This window comes from Grampus griseus (assembly GCF_964374135.1).
Source record: "Grampus griseus genome assembly, chromosome: 17".
NCBI classification, from domain to species: Eukaryota; Metazoa; Chordata; class Mammalia; order Artiodactyla; family Delphinidae; genus Grampus; species Grampus griseus.
In genome coordinates, this window is record NC_139011.1 from 71,299,460 (window position 1) to 71,316,281 (window position 16,822).

Consider the following 16,822-nt stretch of genomic DNA (forward strand, 5'->3'; position numbering starts at 1 on the left):
AGTTTCCTTTCTAAGGACTTTGATTTTGGGATCACATGTTGCAATAGTTTAAAGCTTGATGGGATGGGTGAAGGATAGAGGCTTAAGATGGCTTAACTGGCATTTCTGCTTACATTTTAAAGACTCAGATCGGTGTCATCTGAGGCATCTTTGTGGTCTATCCTGACAGCTCTGAAAATATTAGAAATGCAGATGGAACTTTGGGACAGGGGCCGTGCTTTACACGTTAGGTTAATTTATATTTTGGCTAAGTTGCTTGCTTCACACAAAGGTTTCTGCAGGCACTGATTTTTTTTTTTCCTGTTGACATTAAATGAGAAAGCAAAAAAATTTTTTCCAGAAAGCCAACAGTTTTCTACGTAAATGGGTTCAGACTTAATTTTAATGGAAGTGAAACATAGTCAATAGAGGCAAATTAAAACCATATAATTTTGTAATCTTAGTTTAGCTATAATTGCAGCAATAAAACAGTGGAAAGAATAATTGTGGAACATATGTTTGTGAGTGACATTATCTAGGTGACTTCCCCTTTACAGCAATGTGCTGTCCTATTTGTTTCTCCCTCCCTATGTATTGGAATGACAAACCTGCAAGGCTGGAGTTAATGCTGATTGCAGCAGCTGCTTACACATGGAGTCTCCATAGCAACTGTGAAGGTTGCCATGCAACCATATTCTTTTAGGGACAGTGAAAATGCCCAAAGGCTTACTAAAAATACATGGGGAAAAAATCTGAAATTTTCGTACTACTTTTAGTGGTTATAAAGAACTGTGATACAAGTTGAAAGCACAGGTCAAGCAAATAAAAACCCAGCCCTGACCTTTCAAAAATTGCTTGCTGTTGCCTGAAATCTCAAGCTTTATTCAGAGATGACTTTTGATCGATTGTAAAATTGATAGCTTATGCTAGGCAGCCCTTGAAGACGGGAAGATTCAGTATGGTGCTATTGGTATTCCTCATGGGGTTAAAGGTCAGTAGAAAGTCATCAATGCAATATTGATTGGTGGGCCTGAAAAATGCCTATGTTTACACCTTCTCACTGCTTAGGGTTGCGTACCAAACCTTAAGTAGACTCATGCAGCCTCTGAGCGTGCTCTGGAACAAACCATTCCATCAGCAAATGTGACATCACTTCAGTCAGCTCAGCTGTTTCTGCAGCTTTCTATAAATAGCTAGATAAAAAATTGAAGACTGCTTGCAGAGCCTTTAGCCAACCAATCTGCTTATCTGAACCATTTAAGATAGGTTACAATTCTGGTTTTTAAAATCTTATTATCCATGTTTTTCATTGTAAATTGTTATTTTAATAGTAGAATCTTTGAGTATACATGTGAAATATGCCTGTATATATATATACCTTTGTTATAACTTGATTCTTTTAAAAGGCAACCCTTTAAAAAAATTAAATAGGTACTGGCCAGCATCTAACGGGGTAGGCTATGTCCTAATATCTGATCATACATGTTCACACACATATAGATTTCTTATTTGTTCATTACTTTAGAAACAAAATTTAGTGAATAAATAATACATCAGACAAGATGACTCTCTTCAATATTGTGAGGCTTTTAAAAGTCAGCTGAAGTAATAACAAAGAAATGAACATTTGGAAAGGGTAAAGAATTTATATGCATTTTCTTTAATCATACTTCACATTAATCAGTCATATTCTAACATCTTTGTGTGCAGTTTTTTCAAAGACAGTTACGTGGTTATATTTTCAAGTGAATCAGTTTCTTTACAAATACTCCAAAATTGCAAACTGTTTATATTAGATTAATGCTAACAATGCAGTGTTTTGCGATTGAGGCATTTCTCAATTTTCCATAGATTTTATACCAGTAAAGATGATAGCAAGTTACCTAGGTCATAGTAATAGAGAATTTCACTACTTTAAAAATCAGCAAGACAGACTTCCTTGAAATCCTTTAGATAGCCTGTCTACTGTTGAGCAAAATATGTGGTCAGCTTACTCCATGTAGTTAGATGATCAAATGAATGCTTTGTTTCCAAGTCTTCAAATATCCAGACTGACCTAAGATGTGAATATATATATTATATATATATATATAAATATACATATATATATTGGAAAACAGAATAAACTTTCATCAGTTTGAAGCATCCTTAGGAACAACACAGAGCACTCATCTAGTAAGAAAAGCTCCATCTACATACCAGCTCATTTCTTACTGTTCTTAGGCTTTGTTTCTTTTACCTTGATACTAGCAGTTTGTGTTTTTAAAATATCTTCATCCCCTCCTTTAGGAAAAACTGGCGGGCAGTATACATTTTATCCAAATCTACTCTTTTCTTAAATTAATGATCACAGATATCCTAGACTATGAATGTGCTTTTTTCTGTTCTGCATTGCTCTTTAATTGACAATTCATAAATACTGTGTAGCAAATGATGTTAAATTAATGACTGAGTTGAGAGCTAGATTTGTTTTTTAATAAAGATTTACTTCATTTTGTAAACAGATAATACCTAGAACCAGACATAAAATTAATCTGTAGTATAGTGATTTGAAATGAAAATGCTTTTTGAAAAATAATTGTACATTTAAATATAGAAAAAATTTAATAAACATTAAATTTGATACCAACTTATCTGAACACAGCTAATACTTGAAAAATTTAGAAGTATTTGAAATAAGATTATTTAAGCAAACTATAAACATGTATATTAAACTGTGCATTAAGCAGTATAAACGATCTATAGAGCAGGGTTTTGGGTTTATACTCCACAATACTGCATTTTTTAAATAGCATGATATAAATAGAAATATGACATAACATGCAAGCTTGAAAACAATTACGTTAGTATTGTTAAATCACTATATCCCCTATTCTAATATTTAAAAACATGAGAGAGGAGTGTGCTAGTTTTAAGACTGTTTTCTTTCTGACAGCTATTTGCTGTGCATTCAAACTACACGTTTATACTTTAGTTTACTCTAGTTTGGTTTTAAATTATGAATCTTTTTCAGGGAGCAGTTTTGAACTTGCATTTCATAGCCTTGTTTATATTCTCAAACAAATTTAGGAATATAGGTGCACTATTTTCCTGTGATTTGATAGACAAGCCTCTTTCAGAATATGTGCAAATTCTCAAAATGTTCTAGATTTTTATTATAATTTTTTTTTCAGAGCTATCCTAAAATAGTGAAATAAGTTTCATTTTTATTTGGAAGTTGAACAGAATAAGAATGTATAATTATGGTTATAGTTTAATTTCTCTCAAAATATCCCTACATGTTCTTCTATGCCTAAATGTAACACCAGAGCCAAAATTGTACTAATTTTTGAGCATCTGTTCTATGTGCTCTCAAAATTTTTTAAAGTAAGCATTTAATAGCTTGGAAAGAGAAATTATTAATAGCAAAGGATAACTGTTTATTAAAATGTAATAAAATGCATTTTAAAAATAATTATGTGATCCTATTTGAGGTCAGTATGCCTCAGGGCATTATCAACACTATGAAAAATCAAAATTGAAAGAAGATCTTTTTAGCTTTTTTTTAATGACAGTGAACTATTAAATCTCATGAGTGATGTTGAAAAAAGCTGGATTCTGCATAGATTGCTCTTTACCCAAGATGCACTTCTGTCTGCAAGATTCTGAATAGAGACACACCTGCTAGCTAGCTGATAACACTCTGGGGTCATTTCATTGAAGAAACTGTCAGCCAGGAGGTACTTAAAATAAAGCCACAGACAAAATCATGACCTGCACTGTTGAGTCTAAAAAGGTGTAAAAGCAGAAAGGAAATGTAGATAAAATGCACATTCCTTTGTACCATAACAAAACTTTTACGTGTAAATTCAACTGAATAGGAAAGAATGGGGAAGACTGTTTCTCCCTACAGTAGAAACAAATTAGATTGTTCAGCTGCACATTTGGCTCTCGGCCAAAGGAGTCGTGTGCCATGCTTGTTTGCCTACCAGTGCTACTTAGATTGGCAAATGCCCATGCAGTCTGAAGAGGGCAGGCGGATGGCTGGATGCCTGCCAGGAAGTGTGTGGAACTGATGCCACTGCTGGACTCCATAGCCTGGTAGGAATGAGGAATACAAAGGCATTCAATAATCTGAATGTCCCTTTGCTTCAAGAGAGTGGTGCCAGGCAGCATTTAATGAGAGATTGCTTTGTTACAAAGTCCTCAACATCAAGTGGGCTGGTGAGCTCATTAACCTGACTGCAGCAAATAAAAAGGCACACTCAGAAGACTCCCATGATAGCCTACTCAATGGTGTAAGAGCCCTTTTGCTTCCTTTATGGTGATCCATTAGCAAGCAGCAGTGTAAACACCATAAAGCAAGCCAGGTTTCTGATTGTTCAACTAAAGTCTGTCTCCCCTTGGGGATTATACCACCAGTTGATATAGGATTTTTCCCCTTAAGGTTTCTATCTGCTATATAATGACCTTCTCCGCAATGAAGGATTTTGAGGGTTGCTCTTGAGAGCATAGCTCCAGTTAAGGAAACATGAATAGTTCAGGTGTCTGAAAGAAGGTAATGATGTAGGACATACAGAGAAACAAACTACAAAGTGGAGTGATCCCAAGGGGAAATCTTGCCGCGCACTTCTAAAGCCCAAAATGGTGAACACATTATGTTACTTTTCTATGTTCCCTTTATTTTTAGCTTTCATGGGGTTTTACATTTATACAGGAGGTAGGCCACCCCTGCAGTTAGGAGACAGTTCACTGAGCATCTGTCTCTGAGTGCGGCTCTGGCTCTCTGGGGACTGCATTACTCTGCAAAGGCTCTCCAGCAAGGACTCATTTCTCCTTCATTTGAAATGCTTTTGGTTGGCTGTGCAAAAATTCAACTTAGAGCATCTAAACAGAATGCTATAGAATATTTTTTTTTTAACTGTCAAACTAGAAAGGAAAAGAAGACCAAAAAGAAAACACCGAATATTTCAACATTATATCTTTAGAAATCTAAAGGCCATCTGTTGCTTTGTTATGTGTCCAATTACTAATCTGTTGATGTCAGACTAGGGGGAGGGCATGACTTTAGGAACTGGCTTCAGCAGTGGGAAGTAAAGAGCCTGTTACTTTCAGGTCACCAATTCAAATCCAGGACTAGTCACTCATGAGTGCTGGTTATTGTTTTATGGCTGCTGTTTGGTGGTTAAGGTAAAATGAGTTGATCGTCTTGCTCTTATTTTCAGTTGACATATGTCTTCAGTAATCAAAATTACTACCTATATTTGCAACATAATCTGGATATAGAAGTTGCTATTTTTGTTTTTTCCATAACGATTTTGGAGAAAGGATCGAGTCTAGCTGTGATGGAATCGTGTGTGAGACTGTTCCGACACTTCGTTAATTAAAAAAAAATAGAATATAGAAAAAAATAAAATAAAAATAGAAGATATCAACTTGTGCGTACTTCTGAGTGAAATATGATGCCACAACTAGGGAACTGAATGAAAAATAAAGAAATACTGAAAATGCCCTACCTGTTAATAGCATTGAATCCATTCGTCTGACCATATAAAACAAAAGCTGAGCTGTGTACCTCAGTTTCCCAATTTCTGTAAAGAATACATTTTTTTCAAAGAAGGTTATTGTCTTCATTTATGAATTCCCTAAAATTTAATTAGTTTGTGTCTGGTATATATATATATGTAGGATATATAGATTCACATATACGTATCTATTCCTATAGATACATATAGAGACATCTATGTATATATACATATATCAGTATCTATACATATATCTATGATGTATGCATATATACATAGATATATGTATAGAAAGGTCAAGTTAAAAATTTTAACGACTTTACTTTGAATTGGTGGCTTGTTCAACTTAAGATGGGAAGCATATAATGAGAAAAGTACCCTTTGTTGGCATATGGGAAAAAAAATTTTAAAGGATGATTAGACCACTAAAATAAGAAAGACTTAAAAAATATTTTAGAGCTTTTTCCTGCATGGTGAGTTTTTGAAGGGGACACACCATCATTTATTTTTCTCTTCTTCATCTTTGTTTTCCTCGTTGTACTTTTCATAGTGCTTTATATAAATAAATTTGAAAATTTCTTTAATTTATTGCACAGAGATTTCTAAGTAGGGAGCTAGAATTGCACAGTAGAAAAAGCAAGGGTTTTGAAGTATGTAGCCTGGGTTATAATTCCAGCTTCAGCATTCATGAGCTGTGTGCCTTTGGACAGGTTACCTGACTGCTCTGGGCCTTGGGTTTCTCACATATAAAATAGACAGGAATGTTTGCCTCCTAGGAGATAAAAGGATTCGACATCTGAACACTGCTGACAGATAGTAGGTGGTATTACTGTTATTTCAGTAATATTGCTATTTTGAGCTTTTATTTTCCATCCTCTATTTATTGAGTATCTAACATCCCATACTCATTTTATTAAGGCATGTCCACTGATCTCCATTTGATATATTTCCTGCTGTTATCACTAGTGGAAATAGAGTCATTGAGAATTGTAAAAAATTACACCCTATTTCCTATAAAAACTTACTGTAAGCCTTGATGCAGACAGCTTATTGATCAACCTTCCCTTGGCAATGGTAAATAACTGAAAATCTGAGGAAAAGGCATATCCTCTTTTAAGCTCCACAGTATGCCCTGTACAGGGAGCTGGGTATCAATATTCTTTTTATTTTCAAAGCCTTTCAAAAATAGCACTGACGAGACTTCCCTGGCAGTGGATAAGACTCCACGCTCCCAATGCAGGGGTCCCAGGTTCGGTCCTTAGTCAGGGAACTAGATCCCACATGCATGCCACAACTAAGACCCAGTGCAACCAGATAAATAAATAAATAAGTAAATATTAAAAACAAGAAGTAAAAGTACTGCCTACAGGGTACCGTGAGCGACACCCGTGGGCCACGTGCGGGTATGCTCCACTAGGAGGTAGCACAGTGCCGTGAGAAGGTCCGGACGTTGAGGTCAGGGAAGACCTGGGTTCAAATGAGTCCAGTCGTTGACTAGCTATGTGTGACCTGAACCAGGTCTTTTTACCCCCTCAAGACTCCCCTTTTTCATCCAGGGAGTGGGCATCAGGCTTTCTTTGCAGAGTTACTGTGAGGATGTTAAATGACAATGTACCGCGCTAGGTGCGCACGAGGCATTCGATCATCGTTTGTTGCTTACCTGAGAGCGGAATGCCAGAGCTGCCCATCAAGCTGGCACCCTGAGCACTGGCCGAGGCGCTGGAGAGCTGCCAGGCAGCTCTGAAAGCAGGTAGTGAAAGCGCGGCAGAGAATGTGAGTCTACAAATGGCTGGGATTGTCAGAGGGTAACGGATTGAAGTAGTGTGGAGCGGGGAAAAGAAGCAGATGTTTCTTCTTGACCTTTAGCTGGTTCTAGGAGAAATTGTCCCGGTTTTGTTGTGCAGTGGAACTTCAAAATGACCGATCAGGGATGACAGAGGAAGCCTAGAACTATCTACCAGGACGTGGAATGATCTAAGAAACCATCTTCTTAGGCTGCTGTCTTAATCTCTTTACTGGCCTCCTTTAATCCATTCTTGCCCTCTCTTAAATCCCTTTTCCACGCTGAAGTTGGATCTTTTTTCCTCAAAACATGCATATTACTGCCTTAACTTCCTTCCCTTGACTTTCTTACCCTAAGTCTCCTGGCCTGGCTCGGACTTCTTTGGCTATGTCGGTGGGTGAGGGGGACAGTCAAAGGAGAAAAATGTCGCAGTTGCTATCGTCCAAGAGAGTTAACATTCCGTTGACTTTCTGTCTAGAGTTTGTTCATTTAGTGAAAATGAACAAGCTAGTGTTCTGCACAAAAAAACCCCAAAGTCCCCAAGATTTCAGGCTCTGTGGGTTCGTCTCTTTTTATCACTCAAGTCGTTGCCTGTTTTGTTATCTCACTTTTTTATTCTCTCTTTATTCAAAGCCTTTGTACTCCACCTCCCTCCCCTGAATGTGACTCTCACATGGTCACATGTTACTCTGCCTCTGACTATTAGTTATCACATTTGCATATGTGTTTGCTCATTATAATGTTATAAGCTTGAGGAGCAGATCTTGTAACAGAAGTTACCAGAAGTGACACCATGCCGTTCTTTTTCTGCAAGGATCTTTTCTCAACTTGGAGCTGTCATTTCTGTGATTGCAGGAAAAGAGTATCTTCCTTTTCTAGCTCACCTTACTAATAATGCCTTCATATATTTTATGTACCAAAACATGTTCTCCTAAATGCACTAAGTTAGTTATTATAGTTCTACTAACATACAAAAATATTGCCCATCATTAAAAAACCATAGGATTGTATCATTACAAAGTATCCATACTAATATATATAAGCTCAGTTTAGTGTCCTGATTTGTTATAAGGACCTGACATGTTCTAGTGCTATTTGTCTCTAAATACTGTTTTTTCTAAAAGTAACCTCTATGTAGACTCATTCACGTACAGTACAACTATAAACTGTCTGGAGGTGCTTTGTGTGCTAACAGGATCTCTCAGCCAATAAGAGCTAGTGCGGCAATCTGGGCTATACTTGCTCTCTCAGCCAATGAGTGTCAGCGTACCATACTGCAGATGCTCTCAATTTCAGTCTCTCTTTTTGCCATTATTATATATTCCTGTGAATAATTTTGACTCAGGATGGCTGCCAGAAAATGTAATGGACCTGCCACCACCCCCCAAAGGAAATCAAGCAAAAGATATATTACCAAACGTAAAGATTAATTTTTGCAAGTAGCTGAAGGAGCTTAATGAAATGGTAGGGAGAGCCAGATAAAGATCACAGGCAATGAGGGACCAGTGCTTTTGTTTTATAAAGGGTATCAAAAACATCACAGCGTGGAAGTACTGGCCAACCATTACATAAACTGTAGTTACAAGCACGTGTGGCTGGAGGAATGCCACGATTTCAGGAGATTTGAAAAGGATGAAAAAGTGACTCTCTCCCTCTGTCTATCTGGATGATGCTGAGAGCATATGTCTCTATAAGGATGATTCAGTTATTGCTGAATCAGTCCTTCCGTTTCTAGAAGTGCATCTAGTATGCTAAATGGGATACCCTTTGTATGCCAAGTCTTTAACCTAAAAGACTTTTCTGGTCCAGGAGAAAGTTTCTTTTTCAGATCAGTGCTACCCATCGTCTTCAGTGGTTCCACAGACCTCTGATGATAGACCTGGGGTCATGCATCGTTTCTTTCCTGTTTACCTAGTGTCATCCCTTCATGCCCTTTCGAATGTGCTATTCCTTCTACCTAGAATGTTCTTGTCCTCTCACCTCTTTTTGTGATGAAATATAATCCTTGGAATCTGCACTCTAATATCTCTCTTCAAGGAAGATTTTAGCGAGCCTTCAGGTAGGCTAGGTTCCCATACAACATGCCTTCACACTGTTAACCCCTCCTTCATTTGCTTGTCGCAGTTCACAATTATTTGTTTACGGGATTATGTTATGACATAATCACATGAGAGCCGGAACTGTGTGTGTGCCTTGGCTCACCTTATACCCTAGCACCTAACACGGTATGGTTGCCACACTGTAGGGACCCAATTATTATTTGCTTAATGACTGAACTGACTGCAAGTCACTTTCCAATTTCGTTTCCCACCATCCTCCCATTTCCCTACGCTCTTCATTTTTCCGTTATCTCAATGTCAGTATGATGCTCCCCAAACACACAATGTGCTTTCCCATTTATCTGCCTACGTTTATCATCTCTCTTCTGTCTGACATGCATTTTGTGCTTAATTGAAGTTGTGCTCATAGCTTAAATGTCGTGTTCTCACATATTCATTTCCTAGTCCCCCCACTAAAATTTGTCATTTATTTCTGAGCACTTCTACAACATTTAATTGTATCTTTGACACCCCACCTTTTTTTAAACAAAATTTTAACTGTATTGCATGTTCTTTTTCTCAGTCAATTTGGGCAGCTATAACAAAGTAACAAAGGCTGGGTGGCTTAAACAGCACACATTTATTTCTCACGTTCTGGAGACTGAAGGTCTGAGATCAGGGTGCCCGCACGGGCGGGCTCTTGGTGAAGGCCCTCTTCCTGGTTTACAGCCGGCTGCCTTTCCACTGTATCTTTACCTGACTGAGGCAGAGGGCCCTGGCCTCTTTCTCTTCTCATGAGGACACACTTCTCTTCTCATGAGGATTCATGACCTCATATAAACCTGTTTACCTCCCAGAGGCCCCATCTCCTGAAACCACCCCATTGGGGGTTAGGGTTTCAACATATAAATTTGGGGGGAACACAAACATGTACTCCATAACCTTCTTAGGGGGCCCAAATTATTGCAAATGTTCTTTGTTCCGCAATTGATTTTTTTACCTAGCACTTAGCCATCGACTTTGCACACAGGTTATACGTACTTTATAAATGTTTCTCGGTTTTTGAGTTCGGTTGACATGTATGCAAAAGTGTATTTTCCATCTCTTCAGGAGGCTTATCCTTGGTGAGGAAGCGTCAGAGTATAAGGCATGGCTACACTGCGCAGAGGGTGGTGTTGGCAGAAGGGACCGCGGGTAGGGTGCCTGGTGGAGGAAGAGAGACAAGGTAGTGTGGAGGCTGCCTGGAGAGGGTGTGCTCACGAGGGGCAGAGAGAGGGGCTTCGGAGGTTGCACTGGCGAAACTCTACTCGGCACGTACGGCTTTAGCACAGATCGGTGCTTTGTGTAAACTCTGCTTTCCCCTTCGGGAAAATGTACAGTAAAGGTCTACATTACTCTTCGTTTCTAGAATTGAATTTGTGGGGTTTGGGGAATGATTGATGATGTAAAGATATAGGTCTCAAGACAGTTTGCTTTTTGTAGATGATGTAATATTAAATGCTGAAAAGGAGAGGTAAGATAGAGGTTACAAAGACACAGAGAGTTTTCCCAGGCACAAAAGGAAAAAAAATCTCTGTAACCCTTTGTGTTAAGCAATTCTTTTTTTTCCCCTCACATCCTTTTCTTATTTTATATTTTTACAGGGGTCCCCAAATTATTCAGTCATTTAAAAACTTACCGTAACATTTGATGCAGTCACTGGAACGTTAAAGGTCATGTATGGTTTATGTGAAATTACATTCCGTGAAATGACATATCAAGCCCTGATGGGCTAAAGGGAAAATGTACTGATTTGGGGTTAAGAATGTACTTAGGACAATGGACATGATGTGATCTCTCACAGTTCATGGAATATAGTAAACTCTTAGAGAAAGAGAATTAAGTTAATTGCTGATGTCCGTTGAAGTAAGGACGTGGAAACAAAGGGAATCAACTTATTTGTATGTTTTAAAGTGTCTGCAGCTCAGGCCTACTGGAATACGGAATCACAGGATCCTCGGTTGAAAAGCTAGAAGGCATAATTTAACTCTTAACAGCAAATCTAGATCGGCCAAAGTCAGTCTGATTAACAAAGGTCCCAAGGAAAGAAAATATTACAACATTTTACAGTGACCTATTTTTTAAAGAACCCTTATTAGAAAAGAATCATTTTTTATCATTGTTCGATTATTTTGACTTTAATCTGAAGAATTACTTGGCAAAAAGTAAGAGACATTTTAAGATTCTTTCTCCCATTGAGTTAGGCCTGGCAGTCTCTGTAGGAAATTACTTCTCATTTTCCTAAAGAAATTCCTATTGGACAGAAACAAATCTCTCCCATCTTCTCTTGACCTCACGGGTAACTTCAACTCAGCCCCACCTTCCATAGTCACATTTGGGAAACTGAAAATGGGAGGAAAAGCAATGTCATACCTTTAGCTCATATGTGACCATACTTTTGTATATATCTTCTTTTCTCTAAAATAAATGGTGATACTATGGATACAATGGTCCAAAAATTCATGTAGTTCTCTCACATACATCTTGAGAAATAGTAGTTTCTTCTTTTCTTAATAAGTTAATGTTAGAATTCAGTTATTCAAGCCATCCCAGGCTTTTCTTTTCCAGACTAAGTAATCTATGATTTCTAAATCTTTTTTATATGTCCTATATGGCAATGCCTTTCTCAAGCAATAATCATTTACTAGAAAGCCTTTTTTTCCCCCTCACAGTCCACACTTATTGAGCACATTCTAGGGGGGAATAGGGTAGTAAACAAGCAGCAGAGCTCCCTGCTTTCTTGGAGCTTGTTTTCCAAGGGAGACCGTAACGCTGCCCTGAGTCATTGGGGAACCTCAAAAACGTATAAAACACAATTCCTCCCTTCTGAGAAATGTCACTCTAGCAGGAAGGAAAAAAACATAAAATCAATGTTAATCAAACTTATATATACCAGGTCCTGTGCAATGTGCTTTCACAAAAGGAATGTCATTTAATCTTCAAATACTCCTTCAAGTTAGGCATCATTTTCTCCATTTTTGTAGAGGAAGCTGAGTTTTAGTGAAATTAAGTGACTTCCCAAATATAATGTAGGTAGATGGAGTCAGGAATGGAACTAGGTTTTGTTTCTTGGTTTTTTTTTTACTCCAAAGCCCTAACTTTTTTTTTAAACTACAATTACCATACAAAGTAATGCAAGTACCATTGTAATAGCTGCCACATGGCAGTTGTACTACTGCAGTGCCTCGCAAACTTTTGTGTGCATATGAATCACCTAGGGATTCTTCTTTTAAATTTAGAATTTTATTCAGTAGGTCTGGGATGGGGCCAGAGATACTGCAATTTCATAAGCTCCAAGGAGATGCTGATTCTGCTGGTTCAGGAACCACACTTTCTGTAGCAAGGGGCTATAGGGACAAGAGGTGAGAGGGACAGTTCAGGTGTGGGAAGTACCTTATGAAAGAGGTGACATTTGGAAGGGTCTTTGAATGACAGGAAGAATTTCACAAGGCAGAGATGATGAGGAAAAGGTGGAAAACACTTCAGGTAGCAGAAAAACATGAGTAAAAGCATGAAGGTTAGAAAAGTAGATGCAAAGTATGTTGTGGAATGGTTAAAAAGCATAAGCAGTATATAGGAGCATGATGGGTAATTACAAATTGGAATATGGGTGTGTTGAACAGATTCTGGAACTCCTCAGTATGAGGCCAAGGGTAATGAAATTAATTCTAAATGCCAAAGGAACGCACTGGAGACTTTTGAGAATTATAGAGATATGAACAATGTATTACTTTAAGAAATTTAATGCGGCAGGGTTGGGTAAGAGGCGAGGAAAAAGCAATGAGTTAAAATATTTTGCAATGATTTAAATATTAAATGATAAAAACAATTTCAATGACAACAGGAAAAACATAAAGGAATCAACCAATGTAGATATTGATAGTGATAAATATAATAGGTGAGAGTATGGAAAGAGTCAACAATGAACCCTAATTTACCATCCATGTTATTAACAGAATAACAATGACAAACTTAGGACTCAGAGGATTAGTTGGTTAGAGAAAAAAAATGCCTACTGTATCATTTGTTCCCCAGATCTGCTCCCTCTCTCTACTGGGTCCATTCTTACAGAGACTGTCGTTGGTGCCCATCCCCAGGAGGTAGATGTTTGGATTTATTCCAGAATGAGGATTTGTAGTGAATGTGGCAAAATGACATTTGGTGATAAAGATTTTATGATGGAGTGTGATGTCTGTGCTAGATGGGAAAAGACATGAAACTAGAGGCTGCAAAGGATGAGAGAATGGGAAAGAATAGAGGATCTAAATTTATTTGACATCTTAGTGAGTTTTGAGCAGATGAAGTGAAAGTGAGGGATTGAGAAAATGGGAGGATATAAGTTGTGACCTGAATATAAACTGTTGGAGCCAAATAGTTCAGAAATGGGACAGACAGAAATTTTGATAACAAAATTCAAAGTTACCACAAAAGTGTATGACTGAACTGGGAGGATGGAAGGAGACCGTTTGAGTTGAGAAGCTCCAGAAATTTTGGTAATAGATGATTGAATTTATTATTTGCATGGTTGATAAAATCTACTAGGTTGATGCTGGAAGAGAGGATATAGGGAATGTGAGGCAGTACCAAATCTGAGGAGGTAGTTTTGTAATTGGCAGATTACAATGAGAAAGAAAAATAGGAAATAGTGTAGCACGATGTCACTGGACTTGAAGGAGAAGAGAATTTGGATAGGCATGTAAAAGTAGAGATATGAAAATGGCAATGGGATTTGGAGAATTCCAACACAACTTCCTGTTTCATGTATTTATTTATTTACTTTATTCGGGGGCCATTGGGAGTGGAGAAATGGCAGGGGGTTGAATGATAGTCCTATATCAGCTAGAAATTTGAGAACTAAGTGGGGACAAGGGTGGAGGTGGAAAGAACGAAGCTAGATTTCATTGAAGCATGAAGGTAAGAAGTATGTGTTATAAACAGATAGTAGATGTATGGAAGCATCCCTGGGTACCAAGACAAGATGGGGGTACCAAGACAAGGAGGAATAGCGGTGAAAGGAGCCACAGGAGTCATTGTACCACACCCTGATACCTTGGGTCCTCTCCAATTTTAGTTTTTAAATCACCATGTGACAAACACTATTACTGGACTTTATTTCACTGATTCTCCAAACAATCTGAGGTGATTGGCACTTTTATTTCTACCTTGTATATGAGTGAAAATGTCTCAAAAAAGGTGAGCAAGAGTTTTGAAGATAAGTAGGTCAAGGACTTTGAAGCTATAATGTTGTGTCATCTACATAAATGCTAGAAGTGACCAGGATAATCAAAAGAATTAGAGAAGAGAGAAGCCAACTAAAGATCATTCAGAACTTAGCACAAAGTTAATGCTTTTGGCTCACCAAGACATATCACTTTTGTGTTATATGAAGGAAGAGAAAATCTGAAATTTATGAAGTAAGGTAGAATGCAGTAGCAAAATGAATGATGAAGTGCTTCTATAGATGGAATGCTTGTTGTTGGAATGATTTGGAAGATTTACCAATCCTGCTATTCCAAAGATAATGTTGGTGTGTATGCAGTGTCTAGACCAGGGATTGGCAGACTTTTTCTGTAAAGGTCCAGGTTATAAATAAGTGCTTTGTGAGCCACACAGTCAGCAGTAATTGCTCAATTCCGCTATTTTGACATGAAAGTAGCCAAAGACAATACAGAAATGAATAAGCGTGACTGTATCCCAATAAAAATTTATTTACTTACTAAAGCAGGCAACAGACTGGATTTGACAGGCAGGCTACATTTTGCCAACCCCTGGTGTAGGTATTTCTCCTTCTAAAGGATGAGTTTTTTAATATCATCTTGATATGGAGAGCCCCAACCCTGACCAGATGCAATAACAGAATACTCAATGATCCCTGCATTCCTTATCATATCATTCAATTTCTAATTCTCCAATACTGTGGATAAAGTTCTACCAGAATCATTACCTGTTTACTTATTCCCCATACCCACATCTAGTTCTATGAAACTGGGTTTGCCTTTTGAATTTCAATTTCTCTTCTTTACCTTTTGTTTCTGATCTCTACAAGATGTTGAGGTCATTTGAAATGATAATACTGTCTCTCAAAGTATTAGACGGTGTGCCCAACTCGGTGCCATGAATTTAATGAACGTGCATTTTATTATCTGAGCTGTTGACTAGAGAACTGTGGATATATAGGAAATTAAAAGTTTCCTGAAAGATATTAGAAAAATGTTTCTCAATTGAAAAGATGATTTATCACACTCTTATTTAAAAGTTTGAGCTAGGGATGAGTGGGGAAATTCCAAATATTTTCATAAAGAATTCCTCTCCAGTAGACTTAATACGTGCTTCTTCACAAAAAAAGATCGTGTTCATGTGACACAACGTCACATATTTAAATATTGCTATTCTCTGGAGAATGTGTAGCTTAATGGAATGTCTCAGATAAAAACAAAGGTTTGTAATTTGAAGTAACTTTTTGGACAATCCCATTATACTCTGTCTTAACAAGATATGTCGCTACAGTGGTATTAAATATCAATCTGGCGTTAAGCTAAATAGGCCACCAAGGCATGCTCGTCAACTGAGAACTAGAGTTACAATAATTATGAATAAGTTTTGTCAATTGTTTTCAGTTACTTAAAGTGAGCTTTGTGCCTTTGTGATGCTCATAATTTTTCTGTTGCTTTTTTCCCTTGTAGTGTAAACTAATATATTGCAATGTGTATTTGAATTCCCTTTGCCGCATAATGTTCATCAGGTGTAACATTTCATTTTAATGTTCCTCTACAATTTCAGATCATATAAATCAAGAATTAAAGCTATCGTGTTTTTTTTTTATTTTTTAAAAAAACCTTTTTATTGTATTTCACATTCTTGTTCTGGTACCGCCTCTAGTGTTCTTAAGGTTATGTTATCCTCTTATTTACCTCCTCTGTGTATTTCAGAATGAGACCTTCTCAAAGTGAAAGGTGGGTAAGTGGGGAAATTGAAAATAATGATTTTTATTGGCAATCTTAGAAACATCTACCTGGGAGATACAGGCCAGGTAGATGGGAGCTATGGCTGACGCCAGGGTGAGAAAATGTAGGGGTAGACAATAAACCACATTTGTTTATCTTCATATTTGTTCCTTCATGATATTTTGAAATCTAAGATTTGCTAACTGTGAGTAGCATATCGAATTGACTTTAGGTTGATTTGAATTATGCATATGTATAACGTGTTCTTGTTCTCCGAAGCATGCAAAAAAATTTAGGGTGAATTTTTAGTTTCTCCGTAGGTCTTATTTACTTGGGGAAATGAAGCTACTTAGCTCAGGCTAATGAGATTAAAGTCTAAGGTTCAATATCCCAGCATGAGTTATACAGCTTTTCTTTGTTCCTTAGATACCAAGTGCATCTGTCATCCAGCCAAATACATCATAAAGGTCCATCACTAGTAGAATCATGTGCTGTGCATGCCCATTTCAACTGGAAAAACAGCAGAATGTGCAT